This window comes from Myxine glutinosa, chromosome 2 (assembly GCF_964187855.1).
Source record: "Myxine glutinosa chromosome 2, kmMyxGlut1.1, whole genome shotgun sequence".
NCBI classification, from domain to species: domain Eukaryota; kingdom Metazoa; phylum Chordata; class Myxini; order Myxiniformes; family Myxinidae; genus Myxine; species Myxine glutinosa.
Window position 1 is genome coordinate 200,328,122 of NC_136262.1, and position 12,443 is coordinate 200,340,564.

Genomic DNA, 12,443 nt, shown 5'->3' on the forward strand with positions numbered 1-12,443 from the left:
GAACATTGGCAATGTGGTTGAGGAGGTTTCAGGCGCGCAAAATGGCGCTCTCGCGCACGAGGTTCCGGGCGCGCAAAATGGCACCTCGCACATGGCTACGGCGACCGCGCCCGCGACCGTAGCAGCGCCACCGGTGGATTTGAACCTTTTAATGCTGCAAATGGGGGCCCTTATGGACAAAATGGGTAAGCAATTAAGGGACGAAGCGAGGGGCTGATAGTTAGCGATTGGGAGACCAAATTGGAGGTTTGAAAAAACAGTATGGGGGCAATGAGGGACGAAGCGAGGGGTACCGGTGAGGGGCTAGACAATAAATTTGAGGGGTTAGACAACGGGATAAAAGAGGTAAAGAATGTGTTAACGGGGGTGGAAAATAGAATGGCGGCCCAGGAGAATCAGATAGAGGAGGTGAAAAATGGGTTAAAGGGGCTAGAAGATAGGATGGAAGGCAAATTGCGGGAAATAGGGGAGCAATCCGCCCGAGAAATTAAAGAAATGGGAGAGCAGATAGAGGAGGTGAAAATCGGGGTAGAAACCAAACTGGATGCTCAGAGGGATGAATTGGGACAGATGAGGGTGGCATCTACAAAAGAGAGGGAGGAGATGAAGGAGGAGATACGACGAGGTGTAAGTGAGGAGGTCTCGGGTGTACGCGAGGAGGTAAAGCGAGGTGAAAAGCGTATGGAAAAAGAGGTGAGAAATGGGACGGCAAAGTTACAAGGGGGCATAGAGGACCTGACGAAGGAGGTGGAACAGCTGACGGTGGGACAGACGGAGTTAGTGGAGCAGGTTCAAAGGAACACTGCGGTACTGGGAGGGTTAAAAGCGACACAAAACGACATTAAGAATGACTTGATAGCGACACAGAGGCAATGTCAGATGGTACGTGAGGGACTGACAACGAGGTTGGACGAGGTGACAGAAGTAATGGAGACGAAGGACCGGGAGGTGAGGACGCACATAGAAACGGTCAAGGTAGCCTTAGAGGACGAAATTGAGGAGACGCACCGGGAAATAAAAGAGGTGAAGCAAAAATTAGAGGAAGTGGAAGAGGAGGTGAGTGAAATTAAGAAGAGATGGACGGAAACTAAGAGAGAAATACAGGAGGAGGTGATGGAATATGTACAAGGTCGGTGCTCAAATCGTGATGATGTGCTCGCTAACCAAATAAAGAGTTTGCAGGTGGCGAAGGAGGTGCGGAGACGGGGTGCCAAGGTGAGTGGCGATATACGTGGAAATGTATATGATGTGAGGGGAGCTTCAGTCGGCTTGGGGGTTGATTTGGATCTGGGTGTTCGTGAGAGGCCGTTGGTGAAGTGTGCGACAGGTACGGTGTGCGAAGGAGGAGGTGTGCGAGAATGTCCGACTCTGGGGTGTGGGAGGAAAAAGTGCGTGCCGAGGAGTGAGTGTGCTGTCGAGAGTGAGTTGGTCGTAGCGCGTGTGCGAGGGGGCACATGGAAGCACGGTGTGGTGAGTGTTACAGAGGATGTAACAGAAGCATGCACGCCTGTGGTGAGTGTTACGGAGGGTGTAATGGGAGAGTGTGCGCGAGAAAGGTGTGTAACGGACGGGTGCATGAGTACAGAGTACGCTGTCGAGAGTAAGGGTGAGAGCGCGATCGAGTGTGGAGGGGAGAGTAGTAAGAGTGACACGGAGCGTGAGTTGGTTGTGGCAGGTGAGAGAGGATGTACACCTGGAATGGAAGGATGTACACCTGGAATGGAAGGATGTACACCTGGAATGGAAGGATGCACACCTGGAATGGTAGAGCGCATATGGGAATGCACACTGGAATTGGTCGTGAGGCACGTGGTTGGGTGTGCAAGTGAGAGCACACCTGTTATTGTCACAGAGGAGGTGACTGAGGAGGGGGCGCGAAGAGGTGTGTTGGTGAGGTGTGCGAACGACGAGTGTGTGCAAAGGTGTTCGGTGGTCAGGTGTGTGACCAAGTCTGTGAGCGGAATGAGTGTACCTGGGTGTGTAAGAGAAGGTGCAATGACGAGGAGCATGGGAACAGCTGGATGTATGAGCAAGGAACGGGCTGCGGGGTGTAAGCATGCAGGTGAGGCATCGACGGTAACCGGGTTAGCGGTTAGAGCGACGTATAGCCGAATCGGGCCCTCGGTGCGCGCCGAGCAGCTTCGCGTGCCGCGAGGACCAGCGGGGATCTGAACCACGGCGGTTTCGAAAGAACCGCCGTACGCGATCCACGCTGGGCCTCGCTCGGAACGGCCACGTCCGTGCTCCACTAGGCGGAGCGGGCAGCCCGATAGGAAGGGTCGTCATGGCGACCCCTTTTTGTTGAGGCGTTCCGGGCAGGTCGAGATTGGGCCATTGGACGGCTCTGTGCCGAGGTGGTGCGTGGGATCTTGGCCCGGGTAAGCCCCTGTCCCTGCACCGAATGCGGGACGTATCCAGCCGCCGGCACCAAGCAACCCGCATTCATTGCTCGGCTGTTCGAAGCCGGGCTGTAGAAGTGAATTGGCGCACCGAGAGGCACTAGTGAGAAGACTGATGACGCGGATAGTGTTTTGGCCCCGAAATTAGAAAAACAAAATTTGAGGATTGGCAAAGGATTGGCAGAGTGAGGATTGGCAGAGAATTGGTAGATGATTGGCAAATTTTTGATTGGCTGAAATTTGGTGTGCAAAATTGGTAGTGGGAGATGCCCGATGTGGTGGGATGGCAACTCTGTCATCCCTCACAACGGGGGCAAAGGAGGTTATGGGGGTTATGGCAGTGGGGGGTTTATGGGGTATGGCAGTGGGGCAGTGGGGCAGTGGGGTTTATGGGGTTTATGGCAGTGAAAACTAGCCCGGGAGGGTTAGGATATATGTGTAGGGATCTAGAAGATGACCTTAGGTAACGTTAAGGTTAGGTAGTGACTGATACCTGTAGTGGGGACGCAGGTAGATTAGTGTGGATGATAATGACGTGGTATGTGCTTAGTTTAAAGGGAAGACGGGGAGCACTAAGTTAGCAGGGCAACAGGTAGATTAGATGATGCCGTGTGTATGGTTAAAAGGTGTGATTGCACAGGTGTACAACTGAACAGGTGTGTGGAGCAGTGTATGAGTGAGAGAAGGTGATTGTGAGTTGTGCTGACCAAATGGTCCAGGAAGGAAGGAGGGTGCAGGTGGCACCAGGTGTGATTGCACAGGTGTGCAACGACAGGTGTATGGAGAATGGTTGTGTGAAATACATGGAGTGTGGAATACATGGAGTGTGGAATATATGGAGTATTGGAATGGATGGTCGTGGAGTGAGTATGGTGGAAACTACGGAGTGGAGTGGATGGTGCGAAGGTGTGAATGGGGGAAGGATGGACCCCCATCACGAATACCCGGGGAGGGTAGTGTAAGTGTTAGGTAGAGGGTATAGGTAAATTGTAGTTGGATATTGGCATCTGTGGTGCGGGTGAAAGAATGGTGTTTGGATGGGTGCATTAGTGTTGTGGAAATGGCTGGGCGTGTAGCCTGTTAGTGTGTGTAGTTGGTTTGGGCACTCCACCACGGTGAGGATGTCGGCCAGGTGAGGCCGCAGGTGGGCTCTGGGAGCCGGTAGAGTTGTTGTGGATGGGGCCCGAGGATCCGGAGGACGGACCCGGGTAGCCCAGTGCCAGAGGGCACCGAGGGGTGACAGAGCCAGGAGGGGCCTTCCTCAGTTAGTTAGGTTAGGGTGAGGAGCTAGGTAAGCTCGGGTGGCAACTGCAGTGGTGGAGGTGTGCAGGTGGGTAGACCTGCTGGGAGAGCTACACGCCCCAGCCCAGAAATTGTGCAAGGGCACCGGGAGATGAATCGGGGGAGTGAGACCCCAAATTAATGAAGCACCACAGTTTGGTCAATGGGAATTGGTTTTTAGAACCCATAGTGTAAGATGGCCAATGGATTGGCAGGGAAAGACCCCGGGTAGTGTAAAGTGTGTTAAAGTCATTTAGAGAATAGTTAGGATGAAGATCTCCTCACACCATCTACATGCACTCACCTGAGGTGACGTAACTCCACACCATGCCATGTTTTATTATTTTTATTGTGCAGATGTTTGGAATGAGAGACACATCATGATGTGGGTGTGACATTGTGCTTGATGTTCCATCTCTTCCTCCTTATGAGGATTGATGATGAATTGGGTGATGGCAAATTTTGGTTAGAGGGATTGTGGAGACGAATTTGGTGTAGGGGAAATATGGGGAAGACGTGACATTAGTGACGAATTTGTAAATGTGTAGATTTTTGTAAATATGGGGTAAGGGCAAGGGTAGTGTAGGTGACAGGGGGGGTGACGTATGGTAGGGACGAGTTTTTCTCACTTCGCTCTCCGTACGCACTTCACCTTGCATTGCCTTATTGATGTGTACCCTTGTGACCGTACCCCTCGCTCATCTGTCTCTCCCCCCCCCCCTTTGTCTCCCACATGAGGACCTGAGCGCCACTGGGCGCCGAGGGGAGCGTGTGTGAGTCCGCCATTGTGCGCCCGGAACTCCCAGAACCAGCTGTCTGCATCGATGCACCACATTATGGACCACATGTCTGTGGCCGAGCACCACTTATGGACCCCATGGGTTGGGGCATGGCCCCTCTGCTGGAACCGGCCATGAAGGCCCAAAATCTTGCTGGCGGACCTTGGCCACAGGGCACCGATGCCCCACAGGTGAACCATACATAGTCGGCCCCTGTGGGCCATAAATAAATACAAATGGACACGTTGGGTGCAAGTTTTATTACAAATAGGCCGCCAGCAAAGGGAGATGACAACATCAGGAAGAAATAATAATAGCCAGCAGAGGGAGCCGAAGAGCAAGAGACCACCTGCAGGGTTAGGGGTTGTTGATTTATTTTTATTGATGAACAGTGATGACTGTGCACCGATTGGTGCTTGAGGGTGTGTTGGTGCGTTTTGGGTGCTTTCATGGTGCGTCGATGCAGAGCAGACTGTCTCCCCCCCCCCCCAGAAAGAACAATCACAGGTCCTGGATTGCGTTTTGTAAATAAAAGTAGCGTCAATTGTAAATAATGCTCCCCACCGTCAGTGTGTAGTTTGAAGACCATTCCGCAATTCGGTTAGCTGTGGGCGTGAGTCTGTTAGGCAGGGTGCAATGGAGCAGCGGGACATATTTATTTAAGTTTTAAAACTGTCGCACTCAGGGTCAGGTTAAAAGTAGAGGGAACTACACCTTCGTGTCACACTAAATTAAAGTTATAGGCCCGGGACGTGCCTAAGAGGAGGAGGGTGCAGTGTTGCGGATATGAGGATTATGTTTTTTTAAATTGTGTTGTATTGTATGGTAAATTGTTGTGTAATATTGCTTAATTCTGGCCCCTCCTACCTCCGTAGTGTAAAGGTCAAAGGGCGTCCCATAATTAGTCCATAAAGCATACACGTCAGCCAATCATAGAATACCCCTGTTCGATAGTTATATCTTTATTATGTGTATCAGGGTAAGGCCTTGTCTTCCATTAAAATGACACTCCATTGCACCAAGTGAAATCAGAGTAGATCCCCTTTCATTCCCATTCCCAAAAACCGCAATTGCCAACTGTTCCCTCCGCGACTCCATTCGCCACGAGGTAGGCTCGGAGAAGAAGGGCGTGTCTCCACTTCATCATTGAGGGGAGGAGTGAGCCAGCCCCGAACAACCAACCAAGCACAAGGGGTTTGGTTTGAGAGGGCGGAGGAAGAGCGATCGAGGAGGTTCGCGAAGGTTGAGGGGCGGGGCCTATATAACCCGCCGCGGGACACTCCCCAAGCAGATGAGTTCTGAGTTCTGCAAAGAGACGAGCTTCAGAGAGGAGTGCGCAAGGAGGGAAGAGAAGCGAGAAGGAAGCCTTTAACACAAGTGCGCGAGTGAAGCGCGGGGAAGCCTTGAGAGAAGTGCACGACGTCACCCTGCTCGCTCCCAGCCTGACGAGGCCCGGTTTGCTGTGCGCCCTGCAAAGCCTTCCAGCTTGTGGTCCGAGCTGAACCTTCCTCCCGGTCCAGCCAATCGTTCCTGCCTCCATTCCCCATTCGTGTGAGTCCGTCTCTGTTTGTTCTGTCAAGGGTATAAGTTAAGCCTGTTTAGATAAGCTAGTAATTTTCACTGCGTCTCTAAAATCTTCTGTATATTATTTTCTTATCTTTCCTTCTCCTTGCTTTTTTTGAGCCTGTATACAGTAGGAATAAATTTAGTAGTATTGCCAACCTTTTCGTCTTCTTCTTCTTCTTCTTCACATCCGTGTCGCTTTTGTCTTTTCCCTATTGAATGTCTGTGGCGCGATCTGGCCAACGTTCGGGGGATCGGGTGAATCGGGGAAACTGTACGACCGCGGGGCCTCCGCTCGGCAAACACAACATCTTATCCGCGGGCCGTACCAATATATATATATATATATATATATATATATATATATATATATATATATATATATATATATATATATATACAGTGGAACCTTGACTTACGAGTTTAATTCGTTCCGTGACCGAGCTCGTAACTCAAATTGCTCGTATCTCAAATCAAATTTCCCCATTAAAATGCATTGAAATGCTATTAATCCGTTCCAGCCCGCCAAAAACCACACCAATTTTTTTTTAAATATACAGTATATATAAAAATATCTCGCGCTTTATATTTCACCTGTATGCAGCATACAAGTTGGCAGGATGGCCTGGACTGGAGGTACGCACACTTGACTCTAAAGTCTAAACTGTCCAGCCTGGGTTTGAATCCCGACCCAGCTATAACCTGTCATGGGTGAATCACAGGCAGGGTGATTCATCAATGTGTGTACCGCTAAACTGGGCGCCCCGTTTGCGTCCCATTAGTTGTTGGATGTTAAGGATCTCACCGTGTTTTCCACAAAGAGAAGGCGAGCTATCGCCGGCACTCTGAACAAGTTGTGGCCTGGCATGGCATGAACATGAAACATGAACATGAAATGTTCGACATGAACATGAAATTTTCCGAAATAACCAAAATGCGAAAACTAAAATGCATCGCTATACGACAGAGATACGTACTGTACTTGAACGGCAAGATAACCACGTGACCAGAACCTACCTGGCGGCGTAAACTCGAAATAACCAAAATGCGAAAACTAAAATGCATCGCTATACGACAGAGATACGTACTGTACTTGAACGGCAAGATAACCACGTGACCAGAACCTACCTGGCGGCGTAAACTCGAAATAACCAAAATGCGAAAACTAAAATGCATCGCTATACGACAGAGATACGTACTGTACTTGAACGGCAAGATAACCACGTGACCAGAACCCACCTGGCGGCGTAAACTCGAAATAACCAAAATGCGAAAAAAAAAATGCAGCGCTATACGACAGAGATACGTACTTGAACTGCAAGATAACCACGTGACCGGGTGGCGAAAGCTCGTAACTCGGATCTCGGCTCGCATCTCAAAGCAATAAACTGCCGGAGCGACGGCTCGTATCTCGAAAAACTCGTAAGTTGGGGCACTCGTAAGTCAAGGTTCCACTGTATATATATATATATATATATATATATATATATATATATATATATATATATATATATATATATATATATATATACATACAGTGAAACCTTGACTTACGAGTTTAATTCGTTCTGTGACCGAGCTCGTAACTCAATTTGCTCGTTTCTCAAATTAAATTTCCCCATTAAAATGAATTGAAATGCTATTAATCCGTTCCAGCCCGCCAAAAACCACACCAATTTTTTTTTAAATATACAGTATATATAAAAATATCTCGCGCTTTATATTTCACCTGTATGCAGCATACAAGTTGGCAGGATGGCCTGGACTGGAGGTACGCACACTTGACTCTAAACTGTCCAGCCTGGGTTTGAATCCCGACCCAGCTATAACCTGTCATGGGTGAATCACAGGCAGGGTGATTCATCAATGTGTGTACCGCTAAACTGGGCGCCCCGTTTGCGTCCCATTAGTTGTTGGATGTTAAGGATCTCACCGTGTTTTCCACAAAGAGAAGGCGAGCTATCGCCGGCACTCTGAACAAGTTGTGGCCTGGCATGCTCTTCTCCTCTGCCGTTATATACGTCCTCCTCGGCATCTTTTTCCAGAAGAGCCCTGTCTAGTCACAGTTGAAGATTTGCTGGGGGATGTATCGTTCGGCTTCTATCAGTTCGGCAAAAGTTATAATAAAATCTTCAGCTGCCTTCACATCCGAGCTTGCTGCCTCACCATGCCTGACGACGGAGTGAATGCCGGTCCTCTTCTTAAAATTATCAAACCATCCCCGACTGGCTTTGAATGACTTCCGATACCTTGTCCGTTGATGTTCCCGCCGCCTGCTGCACCAAATCCCCGTAAATGTCTCGGGCCTTCTCACAGATGATGTTCTCGGTCACGGTATCTCCTGCGAGCTGCTTCTCCGTCAACCACACAAACAACAACTTCTCCATCTCTTCATGGATAGAGGTCCGGAGCTTTGAAATAATCGTAACGCCCTTGGCTGGCGTTATAGCCTTTATCGACTCCTTCTGCTTCAAAATCGTACATATTGTTGCGAATATGGAATTTGGCCTCCATATCCGCTTGTAAATATTCCCCTATTTTCCCCAATACTCCCCAACTATCCCCAATCCCCCATTCCCTAGTCCCATTGTCTGTAAACAACAATCAGTAGAGCCGACCTTCCCCTTATTCCCCCATTAAATGTCGTGCCCAGGTCCACCGCACCACACGTAGACAACTTTCGGACATCTTGCTAGTTATTCTTAGTCTATGTCAGTTAAGGCCTCGTTTCCATTAATTATGACTCTTCGTTGCACCAGAATGTGATTATATGGCATCAGTAGTGAGTTTAGGACCTTTCCCATACCTCCTTCCATCTTCTTCCCCAACAATTACAACAACAACAGAGGAGATGGCGGCGGCGCGGGGGAGGATGCGTCCTCACACCGGCTCGATTAGCGCCATTGACCACGCGCTCCACGGGGTTACCACGGAGGGGCTGGCTGTCAGCTCCTCCTCAAGGGCGGAGCCTGGTAACCCCCCGCACCCAATCAGAAGGGCGGACCGATTCCATCTGGGGCGGCGCTAGCGAGCCGAGGGCGTGTCACTCCCCGCCGGATATACGTGGCGACTTACCGGAAGTGAGAGAAGAGATGCGCCCCCAGCTGGAGAAAGAGGTACCTGCGAGCGCTGAGTCAGATGCGCCCCGCCTGAGAAAGAACGTTGCCTGCGATCGCTGAGAGAGAAAGACCCGCCTGAGAAAGAACGTCCCCTCCGAGCGCTGTGACCTCCCCGCATCTTTGGACCGGACTGTACCCTGCTTTGAGCCAAGAGTGCACCTTGAGCCATCGCTATCTGCCTTTCCTAGCCATCAAACCCCGTGTGAGTCAGCCGTTGTCCCGTGTACCTGTCGTCTGTCCGGGGTTAATATAAGAGTGTGTCTAAGTGCCTGTCTTCCTGTGATATACCTCTAGCCCCTGTAATCTAACCTTTCCTTACGAATATAATTGAGAATCGAAACATTGGTGTCTGTCATTATAACCCAGCCGGGTGTCTTCTTTTTCCTTATTGAGCCAGCGTGGCGCGGCTTCGTCAACGTTCGGGTACAATCGGGTAATTTGTGCGGACACGACGGCCATTCCGCTCGGCCCACCTTAACATCAAAGTCGTGTCTGTAACAATTGGTGTCAGGAGTGGGATTCGGACCCGGGACTAAATTTTTTTTAGGCCCAAACGTTGGGAAGTAAAATCGATTCGGAGCGCGTACTGCGCTCGACAAAATCGATCCGGAGCGCGGTCCCGCGGTTACTGCGCTCGACGAAATTATAACAGCAAAATTTGGATTTGTGTTACGGAACTCGAATTTTGAAAGTCGCGCTATGGCGGATCAAGACGGCTGGGGTCCGGTAGGGGAGAGTGAAGCAGGGTCGGTCCAGGACCAAATTGAGGGACATGAGGGACATGAGGAGAGCGAAACAGCGAGGGTAGCAGGCACGCAAAATGGCGCCTCGCAAGAGCGCGCGGTAGCCGAGCCCGCTGTATCAACGGGCTTTAACATGCAGCCGATTGACATACAGGCCCTCATTGCGCAGCTACAGGCAGCTGTACAGATGAGTATGGGGAGCCAAATTGAGCGATTGGGTGAGCGATTGGAGGGCCAAATGGGGGTAATGGGGAACCGGATGGATGCTCAGAGTGAGCAAATGAGGGTTGATAGTGGGCGATTAGAGGGCCAAATGAGGGGTACCGGTGAGGGATTAGAAAAGAAATTTGAGGGGTTAGACAACGGGATAAAAGAGGTGAAACATGGGTTAACGGGGGTAGAAAATAGAATGGCTGCCCAGAAGAATCAGATAGAGGGAGTGAAAAATGGGTTTGAGGGGTTAGAAAACAGTATGGAAGGCAAATTGAGGGACATGAGGGACCAAGCGGAAAGGGAAGTTAAACAAATGGAGCAGCAGATAGAGGGGGTCAGAATGGGGGTAGAAACCAAACTGGATGCTCACAGGGAGGAAATGGAGCAGATGAGGGTGGCATCTGGGCAGGAGATGCAAGTGATGGGAGAAGAGATCAGAAGAGGTGTGAGTGAGGAGGTCGGAGGAGTGCGCGAGGAGGTGAGGCACTGTAAGGAGCACATGGAGAAGGAGGTGAGAAAGGGGACTGTAAAGTTACAGGGGGGCATAGAGGTCCTGACGCAGGAGGTGGAACAGCTGACGGAGGGACAAAAAGAACTAACGGAGCAGGTTCAAAGGAACACTGCGGTATTAGGAGGGTTAAAAGTGACACAGAAAGAACTAAAAGACGACTTGATAGCGACGAAGAGGGAATGTCAGATGGTACGTGAGGGACTGACAACGAGGTTGGACGAGGTGGTAGAGGTAATGGAGACGAAGGACCGGCAGGTGAGGACGCACATGGAAGCGGTCAAGGTAGCCTTGGAGGACGAGCTTGAGGAGACGTACCGGGGAATAAAAGAGGTGAAGCACAAATTAGAAGAAGTGGAAGAAGGGATGAGCGAAATTAAGAAGCGACGGAGAGGGGATAAGAAAGAGATAAAAGAGGAGATAAAAGAATTGGTCCAAAGTCTGTGTTTGGATCGTGATGATGTGCTCATTAACCGGATGAGGGATTCGCAGGTGATGGAGGAGAAGCGAAGAGGAAGAGGACCCGGTGTAAGTGGTGACCAATATGGTCGTGCGTATGATGCGCCAGGGGATTTAATGAGCTTGGGGGTCGAGATGGACCCGGGTGTTCGTGAGAGGCCACTGGTGAAGTGTGCGAAAGGTCTGGTGTGCGAAAAAGGAGGTGTGCGAGAATGTCCGACCATGGGGTGTGTGAGGAAAAAGTGCACGCCGAGGAGTGAGTGTGCCGTCAGGAGTGAGCCGGTCGAAGCGCGTGTGCGAGGGGGTACATGGAAGCGCGGTGTGGTGAGTGTTACGGAGGAAGTAACGAGAGAGTGTACACCTATGGTGAGTGTTACAGAGGGTGTGACGGGAGAGGGTGCGCGAGAAAGGTGTGTGACGGACAGGTGCATGGGGAAAGAGTGCGCTGTCAAGAGTAAGGGTGAGTGCGCTGTCAAGAATGGAGGTGAGAGTAGTGAGAGTGAAACGGAGCGTGAGTTAGTTGTGACAGGTGAGCGAGGATGTACACCTGGGATGGAAGGATGCACACCTGGAATGGTAGAGCGTGAGTGGGAATGCACGCTGGAGTTGGTGGTGAGGCACATGGTTGGGTGTGCGAATGAGGGCACACCTGTGATTGTCACAGAGGAGGTGACCGAGGAGGGGGCGCGAAGAGGTGTGTTAGTGAGGTGTGCTACCAACGAATGTGTGCCAAAGTGTTCGGTGGTCAGGTGTGTGACCAAGGCTGTGAGTGGAATGGGTGTACCTGGGTGTGTAAGGAACGGTACAAGGAGCATGGAAACGGCTGGATGTGTGAGCAAGGAACGGGCTGCGGGGTGTAAGCATGCAGGTGAAGCATCGACGTTAGACGGGGTAGAGTTTAGAACGACTTATAGCCGAATCGGGCCCTCGGTGCGTGCCGGGTTTCGCGTGCCGCGAGAACCAGCGGGGATCCGAGCCACGGCGGGTTCGAAAGGACCGCCGTGCGCGACCCACGCTGGGCCTCGCTTTGAACGGCCGCGTCTGTGCTCCAATAAGCGGAGCGGGCGGCCCGATAGAAAGAGTCGTCATGGCGACCACTTTCTGTTGAGGCATTCCGGCAGGTCGAGATCGAGCCATGGGATGGCTCCGTGCCGAGATGGTGCGTGGGATCTCGGCCCGGGTAAGCCCCCTTCTTTGCACCAAGCGCCGGACGCATCCAGCCGCCAGCACAAAAGAATTCGCATTCATGGCTTGGCTGTACGAAGCCGGGCTGTAGATGTGAATTGGCGCACCGAGAGTACCTAATAAGTAGACGGGTGATGGTGATAGTGATAGTAGTGATTTGATACAAAATTTAGAAAAGTGAATAGAATTGGCAC